Raw genomic sequence first — 14,989 nt, forward strand, 5'->3', positions numbered from 1 at the left:
GACACTATTGATTTTTATGATCCTAGACAAGCAGAATCAGCAGTCTATCAAGGGGTCCGAATTAGCGTAAAGGTGGACGAGATTGTTAAATGCAACTTTGACCCTCTGATCAAGTCAATAGCCACGGATTTAAGGAGAGTAAATGGGCTGCATTTGTCTATTATAGGGAGAGGGAATTCTTTTTAAATAACTATGTTGCCTAAAATCCTGTATCTTTTTCACTCAATACCACTCACAGTAGAAAACCATCTATTGAGGGCTCTGGAGTCTACCTTCCTTAATTTTATATGGCAGTATGGGAAGCTCAGGAGGGTTTTAAAATATTTAGCCCTACCACAAAATAGAGGTGGGGTTGCAGTCCCCAACATTACTTTATATTACCGGGCGGGTGTTCTCCATCAGATGATCTCCCTGCTTGTAGCAGATAGAAACAGCGATTTAGAGTGAAATCTGAGAATACCTACAATTTATGAACTCGCTATAGGGAACAAAGCACCAGGGCTGCTATTAAGACAATTGGAGTAGAGCTGTTATAAAAAGGTATGGATCAAAGTAATTTATAGCTCATATGGAAGATATGGAAGCAGGTTTCAGCATTTTGTAGCAATTCCGATAGTTTGCAGATATACCCCCCTCTGGCGTTCATTGCTATTTCCTCCCCAGATTAATGATGTTATGGGGAAGAGATAGGAAGGGCTTGGTGTAGGTACGACTGGAGACTTTGATGGGGACTTTTATGGGGGAGAGCAAGCTTCTCAATTTTTTAGGTTCCAGCAAGACTTTGGAACACCAGATAACCAATATTTTACATTTGTGCAGATTAGGAGTATTTTTACCTTACGTAGACTAACGATCAAATTAGATAAGATACCATTGATGGAAGCTATTACTAGGAAATCAAGTAGAATCAGGAACATTTACAGCTTATTACTTGAAAAATTACCAAATTACTTAGAAAGAACTGAAACAACTTGGACAGCGAAACTAGATAATCCAGATGTGGACATCTAAAAGATCCTATCTTTAACTGCCAAAATACTCCTATCCACAAGCTTAAAAGCACACTGTACAAAACTATATTTAAATTATATTTTACACCCTCTAAATTATATTTGTGGAGGAAAAGGTAAGATGATAAGTGTCCCCGGGGTGGGGCAGGACCAGCCACATTGACCCATATGTTTTATGATTGTAATAAACTGTCTTTATTAAAAGAAGCTTGCAAAAACACAGTTGATGGACAGAATGGATGCTTGATTCCGGTCTAGGAAAGACATGGCTTGGTAGTTCGGGCTGGACTGTTCCCATGAGGCACAGGGTCAAGGCTGATTTGCATATAGCCAGTGTCTGACCTAGGGTGGTGTGGAGTGCAAAAAAAACGATGGATTTAGGCCCAGATCTTTGTACTGGGGTGAATGTAAGACATTGTTCTGCATTCTGTCCATCAACTGTGTTTTTTGCAATTTATTAAAAGAAGGGCTGCTTGGCTTTTGGGAGTGATTATTTGGCTTCAGATTGGAATTGACCCCTACAATGCTGATTTTGGAGTATGAATATTGCCTATTTCTGGGCACAGCGATATTTAGGATAATGTTAACCGCCAGGTAGAAAGATGTAGAACCTCCGACATTTCAGATGTGGCTTACTAGGCTTCTCGGAGTATATAATCAAGAGACGGCTTTGTATGCCAGCAGGGGCAGGCAGGCTCGAATTCGTGGAAAGAAGATATGGGCACATATATCCGAATGGAGCAGAGAAGTCTGAACTGTTTTTAAGATGCTTTCTGTCCTAACGGTTCTAAATTTTATTACTATCTGGCCAGGGTCTCACTTAGGAATTGTATCCTAAGAATAAATTGTTACGTTTTATGGTTTTCACTCTGGTTTTAACCCCCATAATTCCAAAAAGCTGCTCGAAATGTTTTTTTAGCAAGTGATCTTAAACCGGAGTAGGAGGGAAAAGATGTTCCTGCTTCTCTGAACTGTTTTATATTGTATTAACTGCTGTGTGATCGGCTGAGCTGATATTTATATTAGTGTACTGCATAAATTGTTTTATAATCTAAATAGTTGATCTTATCTGGATTTGATGCTGAAAGATGTTCCTGCCTCTCTGATCCGTCCTGTACCGTATTAACAGTTTTATGATCTGTTAAGCTGATATTTATTCTTGTGTACTGTATTAATTGTTCTATGATCTGACTTGCTGTTTGGTATTTTTTGTAAAAGGCATTTTCTGGAAATACATTTAAAAAAAAAAAGAGAATTTGATCATCAACATGTAAGACACAAAGATTCATTTTTCAACATCAGAGGAGTAAGATTTGTCAAGACTTACAGGCTCCACAAATTTCACATTGATGTCTCTCTTCAATTTGCTTTGACACATTTTGAAACAATGCCCAACAATTCCACATTTAGAACACTTTTGTTTGAGTGCAGGGCATTTCTTTTAATTCGCTAAGTGAAACTTGCTCCCACACCTAAAACATTTTCTGTCCCCGCCCATCTGGTTTTGGAAGTAAAATCTTTATTAGTAGAACTAGTCTCAGATGGGGGTTTATGAGAAATATTTCTTGTGACTCTAGCAATTGTAGCATGCTCATCAACACCAGATTTGTTCCTCTAATAAGACAGCTTTATTACATCTTCCGGTCAATTCAGCACTTTTTAGAAAAAATCAATAACCTCTTGGAGAGAAGATTCCTTCTTAGACCACAGTTTTTCTTGTATATTGCAATTTGCAGCCCACATCACAATTTAATCACTGATAAATTCATCATGTAATGTGCCAAAATGAGAAGATAAGGGCAAGTATTTGAGTGCAGCTACAAAATCTTTCACAGATTCCTCCGACGCCTGTTTAGGGTGAAAAAATGTAAATCTGACTACGGCAACGCAAACAGTGGGTTTGAAGTAATTGGAAAGATCCTCTAAAGCATTTATATAAACATTGCCCTCGTCAACTAATCTGGGTTTCTTGTTGATGCGATTATACATTTTTATTCCTTGAGCACCCAATCAGTGTAATGAAACATGTTTCTTCCTGTCTGGAGTGAGATCATCATCATCATCACAAGTAGAAATGTAATTATCAAAATGCTCATGCCATTTTATAATGAAGATGTCTAGGAGTCTTCAAGTTGAGTAAGAGTTGCTTTATTTTCTATTTAAAGAGCACCCACAGCCAGACGTGCACGCCGCATACCAGCATCTCTGACAACTGAATAATGTTGTCAGAATCCTGGTAAGCAACATTCAGCATCAGAACATAGAACATATCTTGAAAGGATACATGACATGTAACAAGCATCCTCAAGCCAGAATTCAAGCGCGAGGATGCAAATAATGTGGAACACTACAACTTTTTCCTCCCCACAAAAAACTAAATAAAAATAACAATGTTTGATGAGGAAACTAAACAAATTATATCACTTAAGATATGAGTTCAATACGAGAAAACAAAGAGATGATAATAGGTAAAATACATAATCATGACAAAACATAATCATTTCATTTTGAAGGCAATCTCCTACAGCGACCTTTCAATTCTGAAGAGGAGGAACCTGCATCAGCTTTGTTAGTAACAGAGCAAGAATCAGTGGTATGTTCTGGATTGGATTGCAAATTGGGACCCACAGTTGAGGAGGAATTTCTAAGATAATCCCAGGCTGCAGATGGATTTACTTGAGATGTCGGTACATAATGAGCTAAGATACATCTTGGTGACTGTCTGCATTTTCTCAACCTGGGTGAAAGCCTACCCAACTAGAAGAATAAACAGTCTAACCATAGCCAAGTTATTACTACAAAAATTGATATCTAGGTTCAGCATGCCGATTTCTCTTCAGTTAGATAAAGGAACACACGTCAACAATGACACGATGGAGATGATCTGCACAATAGTACAGATTAAACAAAGATTACATTGCAGTTACAGACCAGAAGCCTCTGGTCTCTTTGAACAAATAAACAATACCATCAAATCCAGATTGGCGAAGGTGTGTGCTCCTGCCTCCCTGTAGTAACCAGATGCTGTGCCTTTAGTGTTGAAGAGTATTCAAAGTATCCCAGGCTGAAAGACAGGCTTATCACCCCATAAACTACTCATGGGCATGACAAAGAGATTGCCTGCTGTTCCTGCAAATGCCCTCTTGAGTATCACAGATGAGATAATATTGGAATGTCGCTAAGGACTGGCTGACATGGTTCATTCTGCCTCTCATCAGGTCCCAGCTGCCTTCCCAGACTCGCATCACCAACAGTGCCATAACTTCAATCCTGGTGATTCGGTCAGGATCAAGAAGCATGTTTGGAAGTCTTGTCTCAAGCCCACATGGAAAGGCCACTTTCAGGTGATCCTGACTAAGCACACAGCTGATAAATGTGCTTGAGTTCCAAAAGGTTTCACGCTTCACATACCAAAAGAGTGAGCCAGAAGACGTGCCTATGGTCTATGATCCTGAATGCCATTGCCAATCTAATAGGAAAAAGACCTAGGCAAGTATTCCCAGTTATATATATGCAGGCAAACCAATAGTTACACCATACAAATTTACTCACAGGGCATACAAATATTGTACATAACTCTTACACCTTTTAATACAAAAATTATTATTTTTATATTTTTATTTTTATTTCATTTTTCAAAAATTAGGTCATAATAAATAATTTACAATATAAAAGGCATAAATACATTTTCATACATTATCCACCATTGCAGTGTTAATGTAGAATAGTATATTTTCAATTGCACATTTATGAACTTTCTTTTTTCTTTAGAATTTAAAATTTACTTTATAGTCATTCATCAAACCATAACCAATTTAGAAGAGAAGGAATCCATGATATGGATAGCTTGAATAGAGGACAAAGCTGGCGGTATGTACACACACTACGCACATTTCGGCTGAAATGCCTTCATCAGAAATCCGTCACAACATTCACTAACAATACACGTATCATTCAATTGATGGCTCTAGCTTTTAGGGTCCATCATGATTGTGTCCTTTTATTTAAGTATTTGAGGTCCATATAAGAAGGTTTTTTTTTCACTCGTGTGGGTTGTTCAAAAGGCTAAACCAATATCCACATCTGGGTACTTCATTTTATGCACTGTAGATATTGTTTGGAACTAATCGTTTAGATTTAATGGCACAGTGATGATATAAAGCGACAACAAGTTCTAAATGATGAGCTGAGCTGCTTGACTTTGCAGATTATCTGGTTCTTTAGCTGCGTCTCATCTTCTATCCGTTGCCAATCCAGCAGCAGGAGGAGGAGAAGGGCATTGAGATCTCTAACAATAAATTAGCAGAGATCAAATAAAGAAGTTGAAATACCGCTGGAGTCGTGCAAGAAGGAGTAGAGGACCCAGGTGAAGGTACAAGCACTGGAATGAGGAGAACACATAGACAAGCGGAATGGCTACAGAGCTATGAGCATAACAATCTGAGGAGAAGTTCTTCAATAGCTGGAATTCCAGATATAATACCTGAAGAAGTTGAGGCTAGTGACGAAAGTGGCCTAGATCCAAATCAGCGAAACCTAAGAAGATCAAAAAGAGCTCACGTGCCTTATCGCAGATATTCAGCACCTGAATGGCCCTTCTACGTGCACTCTGCTGTGAATGTCACATTGGAAGACTTGTGAAACATAAATTATGAACTATTTGAACTTCCCTGATAAAGAAGAAACAGACTGATGGAAATAATTTGAAGTAAATTGGAAGCTAAACTGAACTGAAGAAAGAATATTTGAAATGTGATTATCAGATGTTTGTTGTTTTTGTTTTTTCTTCTTCAGAAGACCAACCTAGGTCCGGGTAAAACCTTCAGAAGTTATAGGGACAACATTGTAGCAGAACGTGGAGTAAGGATAGGGATTGTCTTTTAGGAAATGAACTACTTGAAATAAGAACTAACTACACTAATTAATGTTGCATATTAAATTCTCCTACAAGCTACTGAACTTAAGTGTTTGGGTCAGACTCAAAAAGAATATGTTGCAATAGAAATAAACTCTAATAAATCATGTGATCAATTTTCATATTAACAGTACTAATGATCCCTATAGTACTAATAGGATTTTACCCAGTGTCAGAGTCAGAGCCTGAAGCAAAGAACCTCACTAATACACCTGTTTGCAATACTAAGGAAGACCCCTTTAGTTACTATAAAATGAATATTCTACTGATTTTTCTTCAACACCCACACCCTCCCGACAGCTGCCGACATCTCAGACTCACCGCCCCTCAGCCACACCAACCTCCTGCTCTCCTGGTCCCACGTCAATGATGGCAACACCATCAAAATCATGAACACCATCCACTCCGGCTTACCATCCAAATCCTGCCCACAAAGCAAACTAAATCATCGCACCCCAACTCCAGAAGATCTTCAACAGCTCCTTTGAGACCGCCACCTTCCCGGAGAGCTGGAAGCATGGTGAGATAGAACGCCCTACTCAAGAAACCCAAGGCGGACGCAAGGACCTCAAGAACTTCCATCCGATATCCCTGCACCTGTTCCCGGTGAAAGTCATCGAGAAGATTGTCAACAGGCAACTGACCTACTTCCTCGAGGAGAACAACACCCTGGACTCATCCTAATCCAGATTCCGCAGCAACCACAGCACCAAAACCACCCTCATCACCGCCACTGACGGAATCAGGACCCTGCAGGACAACAGCAAAACCACGGCCCTCATCTTCCTGGACCTCTCAGCCGCCTACGACACCGTCTGCCACCATACCCTGCGCACATGCCTCCAAGACGCAGGAATCCACCACAAAGCCCTGGACTGGATCACCTCCTTCCTTACCGACAGAACCCAGAGGGTCCGCCACCCACCATTCCGATCTGAAACCACCAAGATCACCTGCGGCGTACACCAAGGATCATCCCTCAGCCCGACCCTTTTCAACGTCTACATGGCACCGCTCACCAACATGGTCCGATTGCACAACCTCAACATCGTCTCATATGCTGACAACACCCAGCTGATCCTCTCCCTCACCAAGGACCCGCACCCAACAAAACCAGCCTCCACGAAGGAATGAAGGCTGTTGCTGAATGGATGAAGAACAGTTGCCTGAAATTGAATTCGGGTAAGTCAGAGGGCCTCATCCTCGGTTCCACCCCCTCCGCCTGGGACGACTCCTGGTGGCCGGCCACACTGGGAGCTGCACCGACACCCACTGACTAGGCACGCAACCTGAGGTTCATCCTGGACTCATTGCTTTTAATGACCCAGCAAGTCAATGCCGTCTTCTCCTCCTCCTGCTTTAACACCATCCCCACGCTTCGCAAGATCTACAGATGGATCCTCACCAGAACCAGGATGGTTAGCCAGGCCCTCGTCAGCAGCAGACTGGCCTATGGCAACGCTTTCTACGCGGGAACCACGGCTAAACTCCAAAAAGGACTAGAATGCATACAGAACGCCTCTGCACGCCTCTGCACGCCTCATCCTCGACATCACCCACCACAGCCACATCACAGCCCGCCTGAGAGACCTGCACTGGCTCCCCGTCAACAAGAATTCGGACAAGACGGAGGGCCTTATACTCGGCTCCGCCCAAAAGCACTCCACAACCCCAGACCAGTATACCTTAACAAACGACTCCCCTTCCACACTAACCCTGGGCAAAGTATTACGATACGCTTGTGTAGTTTGCAAAGTTTGTGCTACTTCGCACGACCCGAATTGCACGTAGCACAGTGCAAACATGCGTAGCGAGCAAAATGACATCCTGGCGAGACTTTTTCCTCGTTCGCGATCAGCAACATCAAGTTGCCGATTGCGAGCGTGGAAAATAAACCTCCCAGTGAGATTCTCAACACGGGGAGGTCAGGTTTCTGATTGCGAGTGGTTGCGTATGCTCACGACCGCTCCCGAACCACTCCGCATTGTGAAAGCTGCTGCTCAAGTAGAAATCTACTCGAGCAGCAGAAAACTACTGCTTGCCTGTGCAAGATGCGGTTTGCACTGATTGCACAGTGCTGGATGCTTGTTCGCGCTGTGCAATCAGTGTGAACAGCATTTTGCACAGTGCACTACGCAGTTCGCGTAGCTATGTGTAGCTCGTGAAGTGCACTTTGCGCAGCTACACGGAGCGCTACTACGTAAAATACGCCCAGGGTTATTCTACATCCCGAACCGCCAGCTTCGCTCCGCTGGCCTCGCCCTCACCACCGTTCCTACCTCACCGCCAAGACAAGGAACAACCTCCCCACCCACCTGCAACAAACCCAGGACCTGCTGACCTTCAGGAGACATCTCAAGACCTGGCTGTTCGAGCAGTAGCAGCACTACCCCTCCTAACCCCCCTCAGCACCTGAGACCCTCACGGGTGATTAGTGCACTCTACAAATGCTCTGATTGATTGATAGGTTAGTACAAGAATATATTAACGCTATGGATGCAAAGGATTGGTACGTGTGTGCACACTTACCTACTTCAGTATCAGAAGACATTACCTATTACCACTTGCCTTTATCTTATTCTATTTCCGGCAGCATTCTATTTTCATTTGTTTAAAGGCGAGGACATTTTGAGTATTTCTATTTTAATCAAGGCCTAATATTTCTCAGTGTACAATTAATAGAGAACATGCATTTAAACTCACAAGCAAAGGAAATGGACACAGCTTGGTATTATTTCTTTCCACATGGACCAGTAGATAGTGTGAAGGCTTTCAAAATAACCTTAACCTGTTTAATTCAACCAATAGAGACAAAAGCAATGTTTTAGAAAATGTTTGGAATAAAGAAGAAAATGATTTAAGAAAGAAGATGGTTTACTGTAAACTGAGGCTTGACAGCCTATACAGAGGAAAACGTTTTGCGCACAGAACAGAACACTGTCACCCAAAAGGACTAGACCTGTAGGGATTAGTAGTTGTGAACACACATTCAAATTAACAGGGGGATCTGGGCACATTTTACAAGGAGACAAAAATGCCATTCCATGGGTTTATTACATTTTTGGAAAGAGTGCTTACTTTTTACTGCCAGCTGACTGGAAGGGAATCTGCTATTTAGGAATACCAATTCCAAAGATGCACCAAAGATTTTTTGATTAATTAACATTAACACCAGCACATAGACAGTAATGCAGTACAAACAGAGAGCCTAGACCAGTAGGAGGCATATTTGGAGATGTCGTTCCACCTGTAGGCGTCATTTTAAATGGCAGAAAGATTAGAAAGCTAGCAACAGTTGTCGACAAGACGGCAACAAGTACAGCTGGAGCTTTGCTTGCTAGTAACACCAAATTAGTTGCTATACGGTCAATGGTTTTACAGGAATGACTTGCATTGGACATCTTTCTTGAAGAAGTCTGCAGGATGCTCAAATGTACTCACTTCTGCACCTACATACCTGAAGAATGAAAGGAAATAGAAAGATTTACAAAGAACATTTCAGATTTAGAACTTGAGTTACATGAATTGGAAGCAACAAGTCTGTTTGAAAAGTTTGGGATAGGGATTGCTACAATTGGGAACTGGTTTTTCACAGCAGGGAAAGGCATATTGAAGGCTATTCTAATGCCAATAATAATAGTGGGGCTTTGTTTAATGTTTCTTTCTGTCTTGTTCTTGAGCTGTAGATACGCCATATGTAAAACGACGAAACTTTACAGAGACAATTGTATGAAAAAGAGGTGGGACTAAGGGGTATTATGAATGACGATTACATGAAGTCTTTGAAATTTAGAGGTCAGAAAAGGAAAAGATAAGACAACTGGTGACGAAGGAGCTCTCTAAGACAACTTGCTGTATACAAAACATATGTAGCAAAAGTAAGTGCTTAAGTCATTTCCAGCCAATGAAGAAGAATCTTCGGTTGGCCCGTCGCCTCTCCTCTCGGTTCCCATGGTAAATGTCCATGCCAACATGATGTTATTTAAACGCGGCTACAGCACATTACAAAAAGAGACATCTAGGAAGGTTTTCATGAGAACCTGTGCAAACCTACTCTGTTAGCTGTTCAGTGTCCCATTGTATAACAATGGACTGCTCTATGAAATGAAACATTAATATCTACCATGTACATTTTCTTCAACAAGCCTTAATTCTACTAAACATGTATTTATTATAACACATAGCAGGTGACTTAATCTAATATGATAAAATCATATGGTGTGAGGAAATAAATAAATACATATTCTTTAAACAGCACATTTTCTGACAATGATTAACATTACAGTTAAGTATTGGAAAAAATTAGCAGTTCTAAAATGCATTATTTTATTGAAGCGAATGAAAAAGGAGCAAAAGGAAAAAAGTATGTATGCACGAAAATGGGAGCTTTCTGCTGACTAATAAGCTGCATTTTTACACATTTATGAAATGGACATTTTTCTACAGTTTGTTTTTGTTAAGCACTCTCTACGTTATTGTCAAGATATGTTTTAGCATCCGTGCAAGACTAATATCATATAAAAGTTTCTGCTTTATCAAACCTCTCCCTCTGATGATTTTCTAAATCATCACACAACTATAGTTCACATGTGAGTGTTCCTAGCTAGAGAGTTAATGCATTCTATACAAACCTACCCTGCCATGCTTCTTAGCACTTTGTTGTGCTAGCCAAAATTACTGTAAGCTACTGCTAACGGTGATTTTCTTGTTTCCCTTACCTTTGTGAGGAGACTTCCTTTATGCCAAATTACAGCTACTGCTGTTATTGCTTTCCTTTTAACTTGGATTGGCAGTTACTACTGCAACTGGCGGGGAACTCAGCTGAGTTTCCAGAACTGCTCTTAATGAGGAGTTTGTTCTCTTGAGCCTATTAGCTTGATGCTCTGAATCCTTGCTCTTTTCGAAAACAGACTCCTTTTTGGGTTTTATGCTTGGTTAGGTCCTTTAGATTAAGATAGGGACTATTTCCTTTCTAGAACATGCTGTTATTTTTTTCATGCTGCCACTAACCATGTTTCCTTGACATTTCTGTAACTGGATATATCTGACTAATCTGAATAAAAGACAAAATTATTACTAATCCCTTAATGAGAAATAGAACTTAAAAAAATATATCAAACCTCTCATCATTGACTGAACTCTAAACTGCTGCAAGTTTATGAAATGTGATTTTGTGCTCCATTACAACACACTGGCAAACATCTATTGACCGAGAGTTGGAGTTGGCACTGAGTTGGAGATCTCTGTCATAAGTTAATGGGTTAAACTGTTTGTAAATTTCCGCATTATCCTCTCCACCTATTGTGGTGGTTTAGCGACATCTGACATCCTCTCCTACTACCAGGCATCCCATCTGCTTGTTCTAAATGATTGGTGGTATGGGGATAGGAGAGACCCGCCGAACGCTTTGGAGCGCCTCCTAATGGGGGCCCACTCTCTCCAAACTATCCTCTATGCAGTGCAGATACGAAAGGCGCTGCCGCCCGGCACACATCTGGTGTTTTAGATCTGGAGGCAAGCCCTGCGGCATATGGGCTGGTGTCACACTTTGACAGGTGAAACTCCCCTCTGGAGCAATGGTCGACTTCCCGGCCTAGCCGCGTTACAAGGCTTTGGAGGGTGGGACAGCATCAGAATCTCCACACTGGGGGACGTGCTATCGGCCGTGACCCTTAAGTCCTTCCAGGAGCTCAGCCGGGAGTTTGGTATGCCCCGCACTCAATTTTTCAAATACCTTCAATTCCGCCACGCTCTCTCCCCGTCTCTGGCGGGGTTGGAATCTTTCCCTGAGTTTAGCACCCTAGAGGCCAAGGTATTTATGGGAGACCTGGGGCACAAAAAGATGTCCTGTATATATCAATCATTAGTTACACACTGTTCCACTTCACTACAGAAACTGCAGGAGTCCTGGGAGGCGGATGTGGGTGCCTTGGAGGAGGAGGATTGGAGAGCGGCATTGGCCGGGCCCCGGGGTGCCGCCATCTCGATGTGCCTGCGGCTAATACAGTTCAAGTACCTCCATAGGGTCTATTTTACCAGACAACGCTTATGGCGGGCGGGCCTGATACTGTCCCAGGACTTTCTACAATGTTGGCTGGCAGTTGGGACGTTCCTGCATACAGTGTGGAGCTGTTCTGCGCTGACTAGATTTTGGAAACGGGTGTGGGACTGTCTGTCTGAAGTGCTTGGATGGGAACTCCCCCGTACACCACAGCTAGGTCTCCTTCATGTCTTGGAGGGGGTAGGAGGGAATATTTATAAGATTTATAAGAGACATTTGCTTCTGTTGGGCCTCACCCTGGCCAAGAGGGACGTGGCCAGAGCTTGGAAAGATGCGCGAGCTCCCACGGTGGTGGCTTGGAAGAGGGGGCTCGATTTCTGCATGGGGTTGGAGAGGCTGATATTTGTTGCTAGAGGCTGCCCACGGAAACACTTCAAAATTTAGAAAAGATGGGCAGATTATAGGGGTCTGTGGCTCGAGCCTCCGGAGGATCAGGACCCTCTGGTGGGTGTGGAATGAGATGCTAATAATCAGAGTATGCATTAGGTTCAGAGTTTGCGTGCCAAAGTGGAGACGAAGGTTGATGACCATACGAAGGGAGGGTGGGGGCTGGGGGTGGGGGTAGTTTGGGTGGTGGGTGGTTTGGGGGGTTAATGTTTACATTTGCCTCTGTATTTGTTGACTGATCAGTTCAGTAGAAAATTGGATTGTGCTATATTTTTGGAAGCTTAACTGTCCTGCAGTTATCTCTGGGGAACAGAGACCTGCACATGGTGTACAATCTTAATAAAACATGTTTAAAAAAAAATCTGCATTATCACCAAGATATTTAATCATTTTCAATTGGCATTGAAGGCCCGATTGCCCAATACAAGAGGAATGACAATGGACATTGAAAGGCATAACATCCGTCTTGTCTCTATTTAACGAGTATCCTGAGACATCTGCAAATAATTGGATTTGAGAGATAACATTGGGAATCGTAGTATCAAGGTTTTCAGAAAAATTAAGGATATCATCAGCATAAGCTACGGTTTTAACATACTTGAGCTGAAAGTGACACCACTAATATCTGGAGACTCATTAATCAACAGCAGCAAATGATTATTGTCAAGAGAAAAAGTAGTGGAGATGAAGGACAGCCCTGGTGAGTACCTTGATGTAAGGAAAAGAAGAGAGAGAGACCCATTTATCCTTAGTGTAGTGATGCAATCCATGTACAGGGACATAACCACCGAAGAGAAGATTACACCCAGATTATAACAGTCCATGTCTGCCTTAAGGAAAGGCCAGTAGAACTTATTAAAGGCCGTTCCAGCATTTAAGACTTTTGTAATGGTAGCTGGAGAGTTGGCAAGGCTCCGTTTTCGATTAGACCACAAAAGAGACGTGTATTGTCACATACCAATCTACCTTTAACAAATCTGGACTGTGACTGATGAATTCATTTTGTGATCAATGAAATGATGAAATAGAGACTCTAGAGGAGGCAGAATTGAATCTGGTATGGACCTATAAAATTCAATAAGAAGGCAGTCTGGCCCAGTGGCCTTACCCCTGTGAATACGTTTAATCGCTTGTATGATTTCACCCATTTTAATCAAATTATTAAGAGAGCTATTCTCATCATCGAGAGATATTTCACAGGGATAGGATTAAAAAAGTTCACATATGCGTCTGCTATAGCTCCAACCATAGGAATGTAAAGAGAAGCATAATTTGTTTTTTTTAATCTCCTGTATATCTGGTGCTTTAGCCTTGATGACACCTTGAGAGTCTTTAAGCACCATTATAATACAATTGATGTGGTTAAATTTGAAATGTGCAGCTAATGACTTACCAGCTTTATTGAAATAGAAATGTTTCTTGCTTTTTGAGCTTGCATGGTTAAGTGCGCTGTCACTAATAATAGATTTATTTTCATATTTAAGTCACTTAATGTCTACCAATCCCTGGAGTCCCAGTAAAGAGATGTCTTATCCATAATTGAATTATCAAGATAGGCCAAAGAGGCCTCGATGGCCTTATTTCTTTCGGCAAACCAACTAATACTGAGATCCTGACAACGCAATTCAAAGCATCCCACAGGATTACTGGGAAAGAAGCTGATCCAGAGTTTTCTTTCAAAAATTGAGAGATTTCCTTCGCTAACTATGCTCTGTCTTCCTCCGATTCTAAGAGTTCTTTGTTCATTCTCCACGACCCTCGCTCAGGGAGCGTGAGGGAGAACGTAAAAATAATTTGATGGCAGCGTGATCAAATACCAAAAAGGGTACTAAGGCTCCAGAATATCCTGTACCCAAAGACAACTGCTACGCAGAATGTAATCGATCCTGGAAAAGGGATTATGGGAGGTAGAAAAAGTATAAACCTACTACTTGTGGGGTTCTGTAATTCCCAGATGTCCACTGATTTATGTGTTGTGCATAAATTAAGCATGGCCTCATGAGACATTGGAGGCCTATAATGAAAGGCTGACTGTCTATTAAGAATAACGTCCATAGGAAGATTAAAGTCACCCCTACACCTATTTTCACCATCTGAGGTAGAGTTCTATGTTTGAAATTATTATTATGCCAAAACTGGTGATTATCATTGTTAGGAGCATAGATACTAATGGCATAGAGCTCGCCATTGCTATGTAAAAGTCTGGCTTTAGCCCACCTAGTCTTGTATCTTCTCACGTTTTACTGGGCTGTTTAAACCTTTAGCATTAAGGGAGACCATCTTTAGGCCAGGCATTGCAGATGGTGGTCATTGATCCAGATAGAAATGTAGTTATTGTCGCCAAGATCAAAGGGCAATATAGAGAAAACACCTACACTTAAATAGAAAAACCTCATGGCGTAAGGTAAGACAAAGAGAGAATTAAAGAAAAAGTAAACAACCAACAGAAACAGAAAAAAAGGCACAACAAAGAACACACACCCAGAAGTCATCTCAAGGAGCTGATGCCAGGCCCCAAGGGATGAAGTACAAGCCTAGGAAGCTGTGGAAGCATCCACAGAGCAAATGTAATGCTGAGCAGTCCATCACCAGAAATATCTCAAAGGCATGTTGGTA

This window comes from Lissotriton vulgaris, chromosome 3_1, assembly GCF_964263255.1.
Source record: "Lissotriton vulgaris chromosome 3_1, aLisVul1.2, whole genome shotgun sequence".
Taxonomy (NCBI): Eukaryota; Metazoa; Chordata; class Amphibia; order Caudata; family Salamandridae; genus Lissotriton; species Lissotriton vulgaris.